The 15,732-nt window shown below is 45.3% G+C and overlaps 1 protein-coding gene across 2 annotated transcripts in view; it reads right to left on the reverse strand.

The window, feature by feature from the left end:
* The window catches only part of TRIM67 (tripartite motif containing 67), a 43,952-nt gene that overhangs the window by 15,333 nt on the left and 12,887 nt on the right, over positions 1–15,732 (reverse strand). The gene's annotated exons all lie outside the window — the stretch shown is intronic.

Consider the following 15,732-nt stretch of genomic DNA (forward strand, 5'->3'; position numbering starts at 1 on the left):
AGCTGAAGATGGGCAGAAAGGCCAGGGTCATATCTTTGCACTTCCCTTGCTTTCTTGAGGTCTTTGCTCAAATGTCACCTGATCAGCGAGGCCTTTCCTGATGATCCTATAAAATGGCTTTTTTTCCCTTGCCATGGTTTGTTCTTCATAACGTTCATCACCCCTCCACACAGCTTTGTTGACTGGCTGTCTTCCCTCACTTGAATGTAAGCCCCTAGCACAGGGAACTTGCCTGGTTTGCTCACATCTAGAAGGAGCCCTTGGCGCATGGTAGCATTGCATGGATACTTGTGGAATGAATGAATCAGTGAACAGGATCTTTAGACCATACCAAGATCCTCTAAGTGTGGTTTCTGGACCAGCAGCCTCAGGGGGACCTGTCACCTGGGGTTTGTTTGAAATGCAACTTCTCTGGCCCCATCCCCGGGCTTACTGATCAGAAAGGAGGGGAAGGGCCAGGAGCCTGTCTTTTATGAAACCCTCAAAGGGGATCTAATGTACTTTGAGGTCCACTGAACTTTACAGACAGCCTGCCTGAGCATCTTTGAGGACTGGGGTCAGTGAGGCCATGGAGTGGAGGAGATGACTCAGGGAGACATGCGGAAAGAGAAGCAGGGGGCCTCAGACGTAGAGAGCACCAGCACTCAAGGTGAGGTCAAGGTGAGATTTGGGCTCAGTCCTGCTCAGAGAAGCTTCTGCATTCTCCACTGCCTTCCCCATCCCTACCCCTGCCCCAAGTGGTTTAGGCGCCTCCCCCCATGGCTCACCCAGGGTATGCCCTTTTCTTTCTTTCTTTCTTTCCTTTTTTTAATTTAAATTTTAGGTAATGAACAGAGAGTGCAATATTGTTTTTTGGAGTAAAATTTGGTGATTCCTCACTTACATATAGCACCCAGTGCTCGTCACAACACGCGCCCTCCTTAATCCCATCCCCAGTGTGTGCCTAAGGATTGATGCACAAAGATGAGCCAGTGAGACTTACAGGGATGAGAAAAGAGTTCTGTCAGCTCTGTCCAATTCAGTAGCCGGCAGCCCCCAGCCATGGGTGGTACTGAGCACTGAAAGGCCACGAATGTAACTGAGGAGCCTCATTTTACATTTTATTTAGTGCAAGCTTCAAGCCCTGCAGGTGGCCCCTCACTACTGTTCTGGACCAGCCAGGTCTCTCCACCTGGCCTGGGAGGGGCACAGGTCCCAGGACAACTCAGCCCATTCCCAGATAGCTGCACCCACAAAGGAGACAGAGAAGTCAGCTTCATTCATGGGCCCCATGGGATCTTTAACAGGGCTTTTATTTATTTTCTGTTTTATTTATTTATTTATTTATTTATTTTTTAAAGATTTTATTTATTTGACAGAGAGAGATCACAAGTAGGCAGAGAGGCAGGCAGAGAGAGGAGGAAGCAGGCTCCCTGCTGAGCAGAGCCTGATGCGGGACTTGATCCCAGGACTCTGGGATCATGACCTGAGCCCAAGGCAGAGACATTAATTGACTGAGCCACTCAGCTGCCCCTATTTTTTATTTTTTATTTTATTTTATTTTTTTAATATTAAAATAGTTTAATATGAAACTTAAATTTATTTATTTATTTATTTATTTATTTATTTATTTATTATTATTTTTTGTAGTCATCATTAAACCAGTTTATTCCTTTAAGGCCTGAGAGGAATTTCTCATATTCCTTCTCTGATTATGAAAAATTTTTTTCTTCAGCGTAACAGTATTCCTTGTTTTTGCACCACACCCAGTGCTCCATGCAATCCGTGCCCTCTCTAATACCCACTACCTGGTTCCCCCAACCTCCCACCTCCTGCCGCTTCAAACCCCTCAGATTGTTTTTCAGAGTCCATAGTCTCTCATGGTTCACCTCCCCTTCCAATTTCCCCCAACTCCCTTCTCCTCTCTAACTCCCCCTGTCCTCCATGTTATTTGTTATGCTCCACAAATAATTGAAACCATATGATAATTGACTCTCTCTCCTGGACTTATTTCACTCAACATAATCTCTTTCAGTCCCGTCCATGTTGCTACAAAAGTTGGGTATTCATCCTTTCTGATGGAGGCATAGTACTCCATAGAGTATATGGACCACATCTTCCTTATCCATTCGTCCATTGAAGGGCATCTTGATTCTTTCCACAGTTTGGTGACCGTGGCCATTGCTGCTATAAACATTGGGGTACAGATGGCCCTTCTTTTCACTACATCTGTATCTTTGGGGTAAATACCCAGTAGTACAATTGCAGGGTCATAGGGAAGCTCTATTTTTAATTTCTTGAGGAATCTCCACACTGTTCTCCAAAGTGGCTGCACCAACTTGCATTCCCACCAACAGTGTGAGAGGGATCTCCTTTCTCCACATCCCCTCCAACACATGTTGTTTCCTGTCTTGCTAATTTTGGCCATTCTAACTGGTGTAAGGTGATATCTCAACGTGGTTTTAATTTGAATCTCCCTGATGGCTAGTGATGATGAACATTTTTTCATGTGTCAGATAGCCATTTGTATGTCTTCATTGGAGAAGTGTCTGTTCATATCTTCTGCCCAGAGAAAGCCCAAATTTATAAAATTATGAACGAAAAGGGAGAGATCACAACTAACACCAAGGAAGTAGAAACAGTCATCAGAAGTTATTATCAACAGTTATATGCCAATAAGCTAAGCAACCTAGATGAAATGGATGCATTCCTGGAAAACTATAAACTCCCAAAATTGAACCAGGAAGAAATTGACAACCTGAATAGACCGATATCTAGTAACGAGATTGAAGCAGTGATCAAAACCTCCCAAAAAACAAGAGCCCAGGACCTGATGGATTCCCTGGGGAATTCTACCAAATTTTCAAAGAAGAAATAACACCTATTCTCCTGAAGCTGTTTCAAAAAATTGAAGCTGAAGGAAAACTTCCAGACTCTTTCTATGAAGCCAGCATTACCCTGATCGCCAAACCAGGCAAAGACCCTACCAAAAAGGAGAATTTCAGACCAATATCACTGATGAATATGGATGCTAAGATTCTCAACAAGATCCTAGCAAACAGGATCCAACAGCACATTAAAAACATTATCCACCATGACCAGGTGGGATTCATTCCTGGGCTACAAGGACGGTTCAACATTCGCAAATCAATCAATGTGATAGAACAAATTAATATGAGAAAAGAGAAGAACCACATGGTCCTCTCAATTGTGCAGAAAAAGCATTTGACAAAATACAGCATCCTTTCCTGATTAAAATGCTTCAAAGTATAGGGAGAGAGGGAACATTCCTGAACTTCATAAAATCTATCTATGAAAGACCCACAGCAAATATCATCCTCAATGGGAAAAAGCTTGCAGCCTTCCCGTTGAGATCAAGGATGCCCACTCTCACCACTCTTGTTCAACATAGTATTAGGAGTCCTAGCAACAGCAATCAGACAACAAGGAGAAATAAAAGGTATCCAAATTGGCAATGAAGAAGTCAAACTCTCTCTCTTTGCAGATGACATGATTCTTTATATGGAAAACCCAAAAGACTCCACCCCCAAACTCCTAGAACTCATATAGCAATTCAGTAACGTGGCAGGATACGAAGTCAATGTACAGAAATCAGTGGCTTTCTTATACACTAACAATGAAAATACAGAAAGGGAAATTAGAGAATCGATTCCATTTACTATAGCACCAAGAACCATAAGATACCTGGGAATAAACCTAACCAAAGAGGTAAAGAATCTGTACTCGAGGAACTACAGAACACTCATGAAAGAAATTGAAGAAAACACAGAAAGATGGAAGACCATTCCATGCTCTTGGATCAGAGGAATAAACATTGTTAAAATGTCTATACTGCCTAGAGCAATCTATACTTTTAATGCCATTCCAATCAAAATTCCACCAGTATTTTTCAAAGAGCTGGAGCAAATAATCCAGAAATTTGTATGGGACCAGAAGAGACCCTGAATCGCTAAGGAACTGTTGAAAAACAAAAATAAAACTGGGGGCATCACGTTACCTGATTTCAAGCTTTACTACAAAGCTGTGATCACCAAGACAGCATGGTACTGGCATAAAAACAGACACATAGACCCGTGGAACAGAGTAGAGAGCCCAGATATGGACCCTCAACTCTACGGTCAAATAATCTTCGACAAAACAGGAAAAAATATACAATGGAAAAAAGACAGTCTCTTCAATAAATGGTGCTGGGAAAACTGGACAGCTATATGTAGAAAAATGAAACTTGACCATTCTTTTACACCGTACACAAAGATAAACTCAAAATGGATAAAAGACCTCAACGTGAGACAGGAATCCATCAGAATCCTAGAGGAGAACATAGGCAGTAATCTCTTCAATATCAGCCACAGCAACTTCTTTCAAGATATGTCTCCAAAGGCAAAGGAAACAAAAGTGAAAATAAAGTTTTGGGACTTCATCAAAATCAAAAGCTTCTGCACAGCAAAGGAAACAGTCAAGAAAACAAAGAGGCAACCCACGGAATGGGAGAAGATATTTGCAAATGACAGTACAGACAAAAGGTTGATATCCAGGATCTATAAAGAACTCCTCAAACTCAACACACACAAAACAGATAATCATACCTATTTTTTATTTTTAATTTTTTTAAGATTTTATTTATTTGTTTGACAGACACAGCAAGAGAGGGAATACAAACACAGGGAGTGGGAGAGGGAGAAGCAGGCTTCCCACCAAGCAGGGAGCCTGATGTGGGGCTCAATCCCAGGACCCTGGGATCACTACCTGAACCATGGGTGGATGCTTAACGACTGAGCCATCCAGGCACCCCTATTTTACTTGAGAGAGAGAGAAAGAGATTGCATGAGAGCGGGCGGAGGGGCAGAGGGAGAGGGACTCTCCAGCAGACTCCCCACTGAACATGGAGCCAGATGAGATCATCAGTCTCATGACCCTGAGATCATGACCTGAGCTGAAATCAAGAGTTGGACCCTTAACCGACTGAGCCACCCAGGCGCCCCAACAACAAGTCTTTTTAATTGAAGTTTATCAGTGTCTAGAAAAGCATAGCACTTCCTTCCCCGTTCCAGTCTCCCAAAGCTTGGGGCCCACAGAGGCTGCACCAGCTCCTTCCCCAGGGAGGGGCCCATCTCCCATTAACCGATATAGTCCTTGATGCTGGGGACCTTGTCTTTTGTCTTTGTCTTTTGTCTAGCCAGTGGTGCCACCACAAAGTAGGGGCTCAGAAAATGCTCATTGGCTGATTAAGAAAAGCAGAGTGATGGCCTGACAGGAGGTACATGCTAACGTAGGACAGGCCCTGCTAGCTCCGTCATCACTGCTCTCACCCTTCACCAGCCAGAAGCCCTGAGAGGCCGCCTCAGTGAGGGCTGTCCACCCTCCAGCCGGCGCTTGGCACCAGCTCCACTCTGTCCCTGCTCCGGCTAGCCAGTGCCAGCCTCCCAGCAGCCTAACCCACTGCAGGGCCCGTCCACCTGCTTCCTCCTTGGCAAGTAGACCAAGGAGCCTGGCAGGGAGCCCAAGAATAGAGTGGTTTTGAAGGACACCGGTGACCTCAGGCCAATATCCAGCTCAAAGGGGAATAATCTCACAGTCCAGTAGACACTGCTGCCATACCCACCAGCCTTGCTGTCTTATCTTTCCTGCCCCTTTTTCCTCAATGTCCTCTGGAGGGGCTGCCTGAGCGCAAACCAGCCCAGGGCCCAGTAGTGTGGAAGAACCTCTGATGACAATATGAGTGCCAGGGTCAGGGGCGGGCATTAGGGGATGCCCTGTAAGCACACACTTGTACTTGTCTTGACCCTGATTGTTACATGTGTGAAATGGGCACAAGTCACCTCTACCTCTGCAGGGGACAGCATTATGGAAGCTGGACCTGGGTGTTCTAGTGGGAAAAGAGCAAAGGTTTTTGGGGTGAATGTGGAAATCATTTCTTAAGAGGCAAGTGGTTTATTTGTTAGCTGTATATTAAGGATTTACAGCATATTGTATTTTGTTTCCTTTTTTTTTTTTTTTTTTTTTTTAAAGACATGTGCTTCTTCTTTTCCACGGGGACTGTTTGGAGTACTAATAGTGGGCACTGAAAATTGTCCCTTTCTGGTCTGAGAGAAGAGCCTGTGGTCTGAGAAATGAGAACGGGTTGTGTTGTCTCTTCAGATGGTGAGTATACCAAACTCTTGAAAAGAGAGGAAATATCCGGGCAGAAGATGAATGTTTTTTATGACTGAATGGATTTGGAAAGTATTTTAATTCCAGGATGGTTAACAGCCAATGTTCTATTAGTTTTAGGTGTACAATATAGTGATTCATGGCTGAATGGGTTTTCCTTTTTTTTTTTTTTTTTAAAGTAAGCTCCACGCCCAGTGTGGAGCCAACATGGGGCTCAAACTCACAACCCTGAGACCAAGACTTGAGCTGAAATCAAGCGTCGGATACCCAACTGACTGAGCCAGCCACCCATGTACCCCATGATTGAATGGTTTTAATCTGAATTGAAAAGTTGCATTTTATCCTATTCTTTTAAGGTTAGAATTACGTTCCTGTAAAGCCTGTGCACACAGACAGCTTAATATAAGCATTTCCTAGCTGGGTCAGGGCAACAGCCTGTCTGGCTCAGCATCACATCTTCAGCAGCAGCTCTCCGAGGAGCAGCTTCTGGGAACACAGGGCCCACGTCTTCCATTCTGGATGGTGGCGCAGGGCCTTATAACGCACAAGGCACGAGGACTCTGGGCTAGTATGATTCAAATCCTGGCTCTGTCACTGGGTAGCTGGGTTGTCTTCGTCTCTTTGTTCTACACTGTCCTCCCCTATAAGATAGGAAGGATGGTCATAACCCCTCCCTCCAAAGATGTCTCACGATTATGCTTCGTAATGTGACCCTAGCATTTCCGAAATCCTCTTTAATTGTTGAGCCCGGGCCTGTTATATATGAATTGTTGCTGACTGAATGTTTGTGTTCCCCCGAATCCGTATGTTGAGGCCCAAGCCCCCCGTGTGACAATATCTGGACATGGGCCTTTGGGAAGTAACTAGGTCATGAATGGAGCTCCCATGATGGCATTCGTGTCCTCAGAGGGACAGACAGGAGAAATCTTACTCCCTCTCTCTTCTTGCACACGTACAAGGAAAGGCCATGTGAGGACACAGCGGGGGTGGCCGGCCACCCCTCAGTAAGGCAGGAGGGGGTCTCTGTGGGAACCGACCCAGCCAGCGCCTGGACCTCGGACTCACAGCCTCCAGAACTGGAAGAGATGAATGTGTTGTTGAAGCCTTTTGTTCAGCAGCCTGAACAGCCAAAGGCATGCATTCATCTAAATTATGTAACTGCGGGTGCTTGGGTGGCTCAGTTGGTTAGGTGTCCGACTCTTGATTTTATCTTGGGTCTTGGTCTCAGGGTCCTGGGATGGAGCCCCACATCAGGCTCCTTGCTCACGGGGCAGTCTGCTTCTCCCTCTCTGTTTGCCCCTCCCCGCTGCTTGTTTTCTCTCTCTCTCTGTCTCCATCTCTCTCTCAGATAAATACATAGCATCTTTAACTGGGATCTATTATAGTTTGGGTTCAGATGGCCTCAGAGATAATTCTCCTATGTCTGTTATGGTCTCTGTGCACGGGCTCCTAAACTGCTTCCTTTCCAACTTGGTCTTTGTTGTCTCATATCCAGTTACCTGGCAGGAGGGCAGGAGGTTAGAACCAAGGATCTAGACATGGCTCATTCCAGCCTCTCATTTCACACAGGGAGAAACTGAGCTTCCAGTAAAAGGCGACTGTAAAGGAGTGCACACATGGGTTAGTGCATACCCTTAGATGGTAGAAAGTAGCACGCCTTACACACAGTGGACACTTACTGAATGTTTCCCTTGTGAAGTTGCCCAAGGTCATACCGATTACTAGAAGCCATTCTTATTCGAATGTAAAAGCTCTAGAAACTCGATGCCCCTGTCAAGGAGGCTATCGTCCAAGGGCTTGAACAGGTTGGAGAAATAAGACCCATGTTATTATTTTTTTTAAAGATTTTATTTATCTGTTATTTATTTATTCATTTAGTTATTTATTTATGTAGAGAGCACAAGCAGGGGAAGGGGCAGAGGCAGAGGGAGAGAGACGATTTCAAGCAGACTCCTCACTGAGTACTGAGCCCAACACGGGGTTAGATCCCATGACTCTGAGATCATGACCTGAGCAGAAATCAAGAGTCAGATGCTTAACTAAGCCACCCAGGTGCCCTCAGACCCATCTTATCATGACATCTAGTTGTGTGCGTGTAACATCATCACTGAAATTTAAAGAACATTTTTCCCATGAGCTAGGGGATCCTTCCTTTTAGCACTGTAGACCCCACTGCTAAATGAGAAAAGGTAAGGCCCCCAGCAGAATTATTAGTGCCCATCTACTGGGGTGTAAGGTGGGGCTTTGAGTTCAGTGCTTCCCACATGCAATGATGGGGGCAATGTCTGATTACATGCTGAAGATCACCACTTAGAGGTCATGCCAGAAAATTGAATCCCGCATATCCAAGTGACCTCCTGACCATTGTCTCTCAAATGCACCTCTGACTGTGTCATTTCCCTTCCCACCAACATTCTGTACCCCCCACTGAATCAAGGGCCAGCCCTTTGCTCAATATCCAAGGCTCTGGATGTTGTTTCCCTGTAGCATCACCTCCCAGGGCTGCCCATGTGGTTCCCTACCTTCGGTCAAACTGAGCTCTGCCACCCCTGAGCTTCTGTCCTCCCCACCTAGGCTCCTGCTGTGCCCTCTGCCTCATAAGCTCTCTCACTCACATTTTGCCTGCTGTTGCCTGCTAATATCCCATCCATCTGTAAAGACCCTTTCCAAATGCCACCTCCCTCTGAAGATTTTGCTACCCTCCCCAAATGAAGTATGCCCTTTGATCTCAAACAAGGCCAGCTTCTAGGGCATAGCTCACTGCCTTTGAGACACATGGCCCAGAAGTGCCTTAGCTTTCCTGTTCCGTTGGCTGATGCAGGCCCCTGATGCCTGAAAAGCTTGTTCTGTGCCTGTTGTGTGGGCAGTACCGTCTCTTACACTTAGAATGTGCTGCATGAATATCTGTGTCAGTGAGTTGATTTTGTTCTAGATTTTGTCTGACTAGCTCCCTTGAGCTATGCAAGATTCAATTCTCCCACATGCTGGGCATAATTAAAATGGCCATGTGGCCACTCTGAACCCACTGTTTGGTTTCTAGGGCACAGAGCCCCATATGGTACTAGGCACTGGCGGTCTGATCCTACCCTGCTGATTGAGATGGTTTTCATGACTTCTGGGTATTAACTCTTCCACTACTGACCCACCCAAATGTCATCATACTAGGTGGGACATACTGATGCCCTTCTATGCCTGGCTTCTGCTTGAAGATGAAGCGTTCTTCCACCTTACCTTGCTCACTCCCTTTTCTGAGTGACCTGTCAACAGCTGGAGAAGCCCTGTCCCATAGCAGCATCCCCTCTCCAGCTGTCAGAGAGCAACTCTGTTTCCCAGTCTCCTCCCAAACTAGCCACAGGCTTTAAGAGCTTAGTAGCCAAATGAACAAAATTGTCCTAGTGGTCAGCCTGAATTGAGGCTTAGAAACCCAGTGATGGGCCTTAACTATTAAAACAGATGTAGGGACAGAGCCAGAGATTGGAAAACCTAGCATTCCTCTCCCAGGGCACAACTCATAGGGACAGGCAATGGCATGGAGGTCCTGGGAGACAGGAAGGCTTGACCCACACAGGGTGCTAAGATGGGAATGGGAACACCCCTTCTCCCTAATGAGGTAGTGGCAGCCAGACCTCCCAGATTCATTGATCCTGTAAGATCTATCCTTCCCAGTTGGCTCCCAGGACCCAGTGCCCACTCCCAAGGGGCCAGGTCATAGAGACTTTGTTCCACAGGGTGTGAAGGATTGATGCCAAGGAGACAGGACCCTTAGCTAGAAGTCTGCTTAGGGAAAGATTAGACCAGTATTTTCTGTGAGGGGAGCAAGACTGGGTGGCAGGCCTCTTCTGTGTCTACTGTGGGTCACAGGCTAACGGGACCCCTGCAACCCCCCCCCCCCCCACAGTAGCAGAAAATCTCTTTGGTGGAAGAACTAAGCAATCATGGTTTACTTTACTAGGCAGCTTCTTTTCAGAGGATGTGGCCCAGATTTAGAGGGGGGGGTCCCCTGAGGCAAGACGGCGTAGAGGATCTGCTCTGTCCCCAGTGACTGAATCCTGTGTTTCTGGCCACTGGGCCACTAAGGAGGAGACATGGTTTTTGAATGGGGCTCTAGATACTGATCCAGTGCTCTGGTCTGTGATCCTCCAAACCTGAAACCTCTAGACGGAGGCTGCTGCCATGGCCATGTCCACGTTGAAGACGTGTATCTGTGAAGACGCCACTCCCCCTTACTGCCCCCCATCCAGGGCTAATGCAAAGTAGGAGAATCCTCTGAGGGGATCTGCCTTTCCCTGACTTCTCAGACTTATTCAGTTGCCCTGGTTGTGAGTTCTTAGGGTGTATTAGTTTCTTATTGCTGCTATGACAAATTACCATAAACTTAGTGGCTTAGATCAATACTGGGTTTATTCTCTTACAGTTCTGGAGTCTTACAGGGCTAAAATCAAGGTGTCAGCAGGGCTGGTAAGCTGTGGCTGTTTTAGGCCACCCATCTGTGACCATTTGTTTCAGCAACCCCAGCAAGCACATACATTCTGTGTACTCTCCCATCCAGCCACATACCCTTTCATACGTATTCATGACATGGAATCATTTCACACACAGTCTGTCTCACATCATCAATATGGGTGATGGGTTAAAGGGAAGCAGGTCAAGTTCCTGGTACCTTCAGGAAAAGAGTCGGGGTCTGTAATGAAGGAGTGTCTCAAAGGTACGGTATACACCTTTACGTACTTCATCTCACTTCGTCCCACATCAGCCTTTCCAGTATGAGGAAACTGAGGCACAGAGGCATCAGAAACTGACCCAAAGACAGAGCTCCAAGCCCATCCTAGACATTTTGATTTCAATTCCTGTCCTCCCCATTACTTCAGCCAGTGAGGAACTGGACGGCTGGTGTAGGCAATCCTGGGCTGACTCTTTTTGGGCACCCATTTAATGTGATGGTATGAGATGGTCCCAACCAAGGATGGTGCTGCCTTTCAGCCCTACCACAGGAGGACTCCTGGGCATGGCCTCTGCCCTGGTGCCTTGCCACACCACACTCGGCCTTGACCGTCACACTGATAATCATGACAATGATGGCAAGGGTGCCTTTCCGCCTTTGAACACTTACTACGAGCTGTGCGCTGCCTGAAGTTCTTCAAGTGCATTATCACATTTAGTACAGGGTCGTTCCGTGGCAAGAGATAGAGTTTTAGCACTGTTGTCTCTAAAGTGAATGTTCTTATTCCCCGCATTCACACTCCACAGCACTAAATATTTCAGTAATGTCACTTTAGGCAACTTCTGCCCAATCTAGTCTCGGGATGAGATACAGCAGTGCTAAAGTGATGTGTAGAATGACATCTAGAATTCTTCAATCCACTAGACTCTACACCTGCAGCTAATACAGAACTGTATGCCAGCTATACTGGAATTACAATTTAAGAACTTGGTGGAAAAAAAAAAGACATAGCAATGCTAACATCTGGGAAAAGTCACACGAACATTTCCAGCTAGATTTTTTTCATGCTATGAGATCAGCTCCCTCTTCTGATACCACTTCCACATACAAGGAAGCGGGGCTGGGGGGCAGGGGTTGCCATGCTAATGAGTGTGGATGGCTCTTTTCGATCAGGGGCTCAGAAAAATGCAAAATCCCTCCTCTCCTTATTTTCCATGCCATTGGCTGGAGTGCTCCCCCCTTCATGAATCACTCTATTTCATGATTCACCATGAGTTAATAGGGACTACACCAGAATAGTCATTTGTGGCATTGCTATTAGAATACATTTTGGTGTTATCACTATTCCTTTATGAAATAAATGTTTCTTATGGCCTGTTGGGTGCCAGCTGCTCTGCTGGGTACTGTGAATACAAAGATAAATAAGACACAGTTCTTGCCATCAAGACGTTCGGTGTAGTGCTATTTATGCGTGTGATGTATAAAGTTGGTTAAATAAAGACAGACACCTGGTAGGTCTGTTAGCTGCAAGACACCACTGATAGGTATAAATAAGAAAAATCTAATTGAGATGAGATTTTAGTTTTAAAGCTGTCTGAAGTATTAGAATGAGCGGCTATAAAGACGGAGAACACGTAGTTGGTAAAATTTGGCACGGCCAAGACCATGCTTGCATGAAGACAGCCCAGAGACCAGAGAGTAGTGCTGATCATGCGTGGATGGTACCTAACAGGCTGAGGTAGGATGTCAGGTTCACAAAGCCCTGGGACCAGAATCCTGACTTTGCCAATGAACAAAAACCATTCACTGAGCAAAGGCAGGTGACTGTCACCTTTACTATCACCCAGTAACCCAGACTGCTTTTTTAGGATCAGGCCAACTGCAGTCACCGGTCACCATAATAGAACTGTCTTTGTGAAAATCACAGCTGACAAGAATTGACTGGCCTTAGAGTTTCCTTTCCATGGTCACATTACAGAAAGGTACATTTGCCTTTTCGGTGGGACACCTCCTTCCTTTTCACCTCTCCAAATTCTTCCAGTTGTCTAAACCCACCTCAACTCCCCTCTTTTCTCGCAGTCGTCCCTTGTGTTGGTATGACTCCCTACTCTGTGCTCCTTCATACTTGAGGTCGGTTCCATACGCTTTCAGCACCGGTGACTTGTGCTCTGACATTGTTCTTTATTTCTTATGTATCAGTGGAGACATGAACCCCCATCTATCTAATGAGTGGAGCTGAGGACCCATCCCAGATCATCCTCTTCATCAACCTCTTGGTCTATTCCTTTTCATGGCCTCCTTCTTCCTGGGAATCTCTTTTCTCATCTAGCTTTCTCACTTTTTTTTCTGGTCTCCTCTCTTCCCACTCTTATCACCGAGCAAAACAAGCTGAAACGGCCAGAGGTTTTTGCTACCAGGTTTTACTGGCAAACAGGGTAAATATAACAGCCTGGAAAAATGATAAAAATTTACTAGAATCTTCCAAAGGAATATAGCCGGGCTATTCCTGCTCTCCATTGAAATTGAAATAAAGCTAACATTCAGTCTTTCTTAGCCATTCAGGCTAGATATCCCCTTCAATGTGGCTTCTGGAATCCATGTATCACATCATTTTTTTTTTACCACTCCATATCTACGATGTTTTCAGTAAGTCTTGGATGCTAAAAAATGGGTAATTAAAGATCCCTTTAAAAAAAAACCAAAAATCAGAAATGACATCATCTTTCTCAATGTCCCTCTGCCTCAAGTGAATATATGTTAATCCCCGGCACTCAACCAGCAGATAATAAGCTGCTTGAAAGTAGGAACTAGATTTTAAACATCTTACCACCTCACACATTGCTATACATTTAGGTTCCTTCTTTCCTTCTTGACTAATACAACTCCTCATCATTCAAGACACCAGCTCAAGCATCATCTTCTCTTCAATCTCCCCTCACTACTCTTTTCCTCTTCCCCTTCTGAAACTCTAGGCAGCATTAACTGCCTTCTCCTCTCTGTTCCCTCCCTGGTGCATTCACATTTCAAATATGACACGCATTCCACTTTTAATGTTAATGTACACTGGGTGGGTTATAAAATGATCCTCCTCCTCCAGTTGGCTGTGAGCTGTCCTGTGGCCTTTTTATATGTATCCACAGCCCCCATCACAGCCTGTGAGTTGTAAAGGTGCCCAAGAAACGCTTTTCCAATGGAATGTTTTGATTGGATAGTACAGAGAGCCATGAGATGACATTTGTCCTTCGTGTGCTAGAGAAAACATAAATAGACTCAGGAATGAAGGTACCTTAACAGTGCAGATTTAACTCATACATTTTGGGGACCACACAGAGATTCCATCATTATCACCATCGCCACCACCACTGCCATCCTCATCATGACACCCAGCAAACCCCAAACATGGCAGATGATAGCATGAGTCCTGCCTATTTTGCCCAGATGGCTCTGAAGCCTGTGTCCCCCAATGGAAAGAAGCAGCTTTGGGAACCAGAGGGCCTGTGTAACCCAGGATGTACATGAAGCAGAAATCATTAGAGGAAAATTTCAATTTTGATTTAATACTATTGGAAGAGACTTCTCCATGGGTCTCTCATTTCTGTAAGTCTGACCAATGAGGCACAGCTTACCCTTTTTTCTGGACAGTCTTTCCGAGAATGCTTGTATAGACAGCCCTCTTGGAAGCTAGAGATGCTGTCCCTCTCTGGAGCAAGGTGCCCCACACTGACCACACTTTATAAAGGATTCGGGCTCCACAGCTTCAGGGTTCCTCTCCTGTGATACAACCTACTCTGTGTGCAGGTGGCATCTGGCCCTTTCATATAACCCCAGTGTCAGCGGGGGCTCAGAGTAAACATGCTGATACTCTGACTACTGCTATTGCTATGAGTGACAAATTGTTCTTCATGTCAGACATGGGAGTCTCGTCTTCTGAGTGCATCCACAAACTTGCGGTAAGTGAATTCGATAGTTGTACATAGGCGAAAATTTCACACCTCTCACAGTTCCTAACACTATCACCCCCAAAAGGATTTTCTTGCCTTTAATGTGTCCTGACTTGCCCTTCTGTGAGGAAGACAAACATTCATCAGTGATAAGCTGCAAATACTTTTAAAGGAAACCGATTTGGGGGTAATAATCACACCCTCCAACAAGCTAATGGTATGTGGTGATGTTCCCACGGAAGATGTGAAATAGGGTGAATGATCCTATTGTCCAGAACAGGTACAGTCATTTGGGGTCTATTCTATGGGACTGAAAGGGAGCAGTCACATGTCCCAGTGACTGGCAAGGTCCCTGTTCCTTGATCTGAATGTTTTCAAGCAGCATTTCTTGAGCAGTGACTGTGTACTGCTCAGAAGTAGGGTACTATCTTAATGAGATTTTCCAGAGGTTTCTTATTCTCTTCTGTTTATTCAAGCAGGCCACTGTTTGCTTCTTTATGAGTCTGTTTCAAAAGGGTATTTAAGACAGTTTGCAAGGGTCTATAGAACTCAATAGTGCCTACCTTAGAAGAGAGAAAGAGAAGGGTGGGGACATAAAATGAAGCCAGAAACAAGTCTTGGAATCTGTAACGTAATTAAAGCTATTATGTAGGCACCAAATATTTGGCTCTAAGCATTTTAGCGGCTGAAGAGAAAAGTGAAACCTGATTAGTTACACAATCTAAAGAGACAGTTAGATTAAAAAAGGGAAACATTTGCACCCCAGAAGTTGACTTGCAAGAGAAATGTGACAGTTACTGCAAGGAAGTACAAAGCCCCATGAGGACCCTTCTCCCTTCCATGAAAAAATCCTAAGCCACTAGGGACAAGCAGCAACTCCCATCCATCTACCCCATTACTCTGAGCAAGGTGAAGACACCATGTAGCTAGAGAAAGAGAAAAGAGAAAACACCTATCTTTCTGGGGGAGATGGAGAAAACAGTCCTAGATCCAAACTCTCTGAAGCTCCCTACTGCTGGAGAAGGCGAGGACAACTGGAAAATGCCCAGGAAATCTGGAAAGGGGCTAATCAGTTGACAGGACACAGCCTAGGAAAGAATCAGTGAGCTCTAAGAGTGGTCCATAGAAATTGTTGATAATGTAACACAGAGAAGAATGATTAAAGAAAAAAGAACAGATGATCCAAGATCTGTAGAACAA

This window comes from Lontra canadensis, unplaced genomic scaffold, assembly GCF_010015895.1.
Source record: "Lontra canadensis isolate GAN:19392208 unplaced genomic scaffold, GSC_riverotter_1.0 scaffold120, whole genome shotgun sequence".
Lineage (NCBI taxonomy): Eukaryota > Metazoa > Chordata > Mammalia > Carnivora > Mustelidae > Lontra > Lontra canadensis.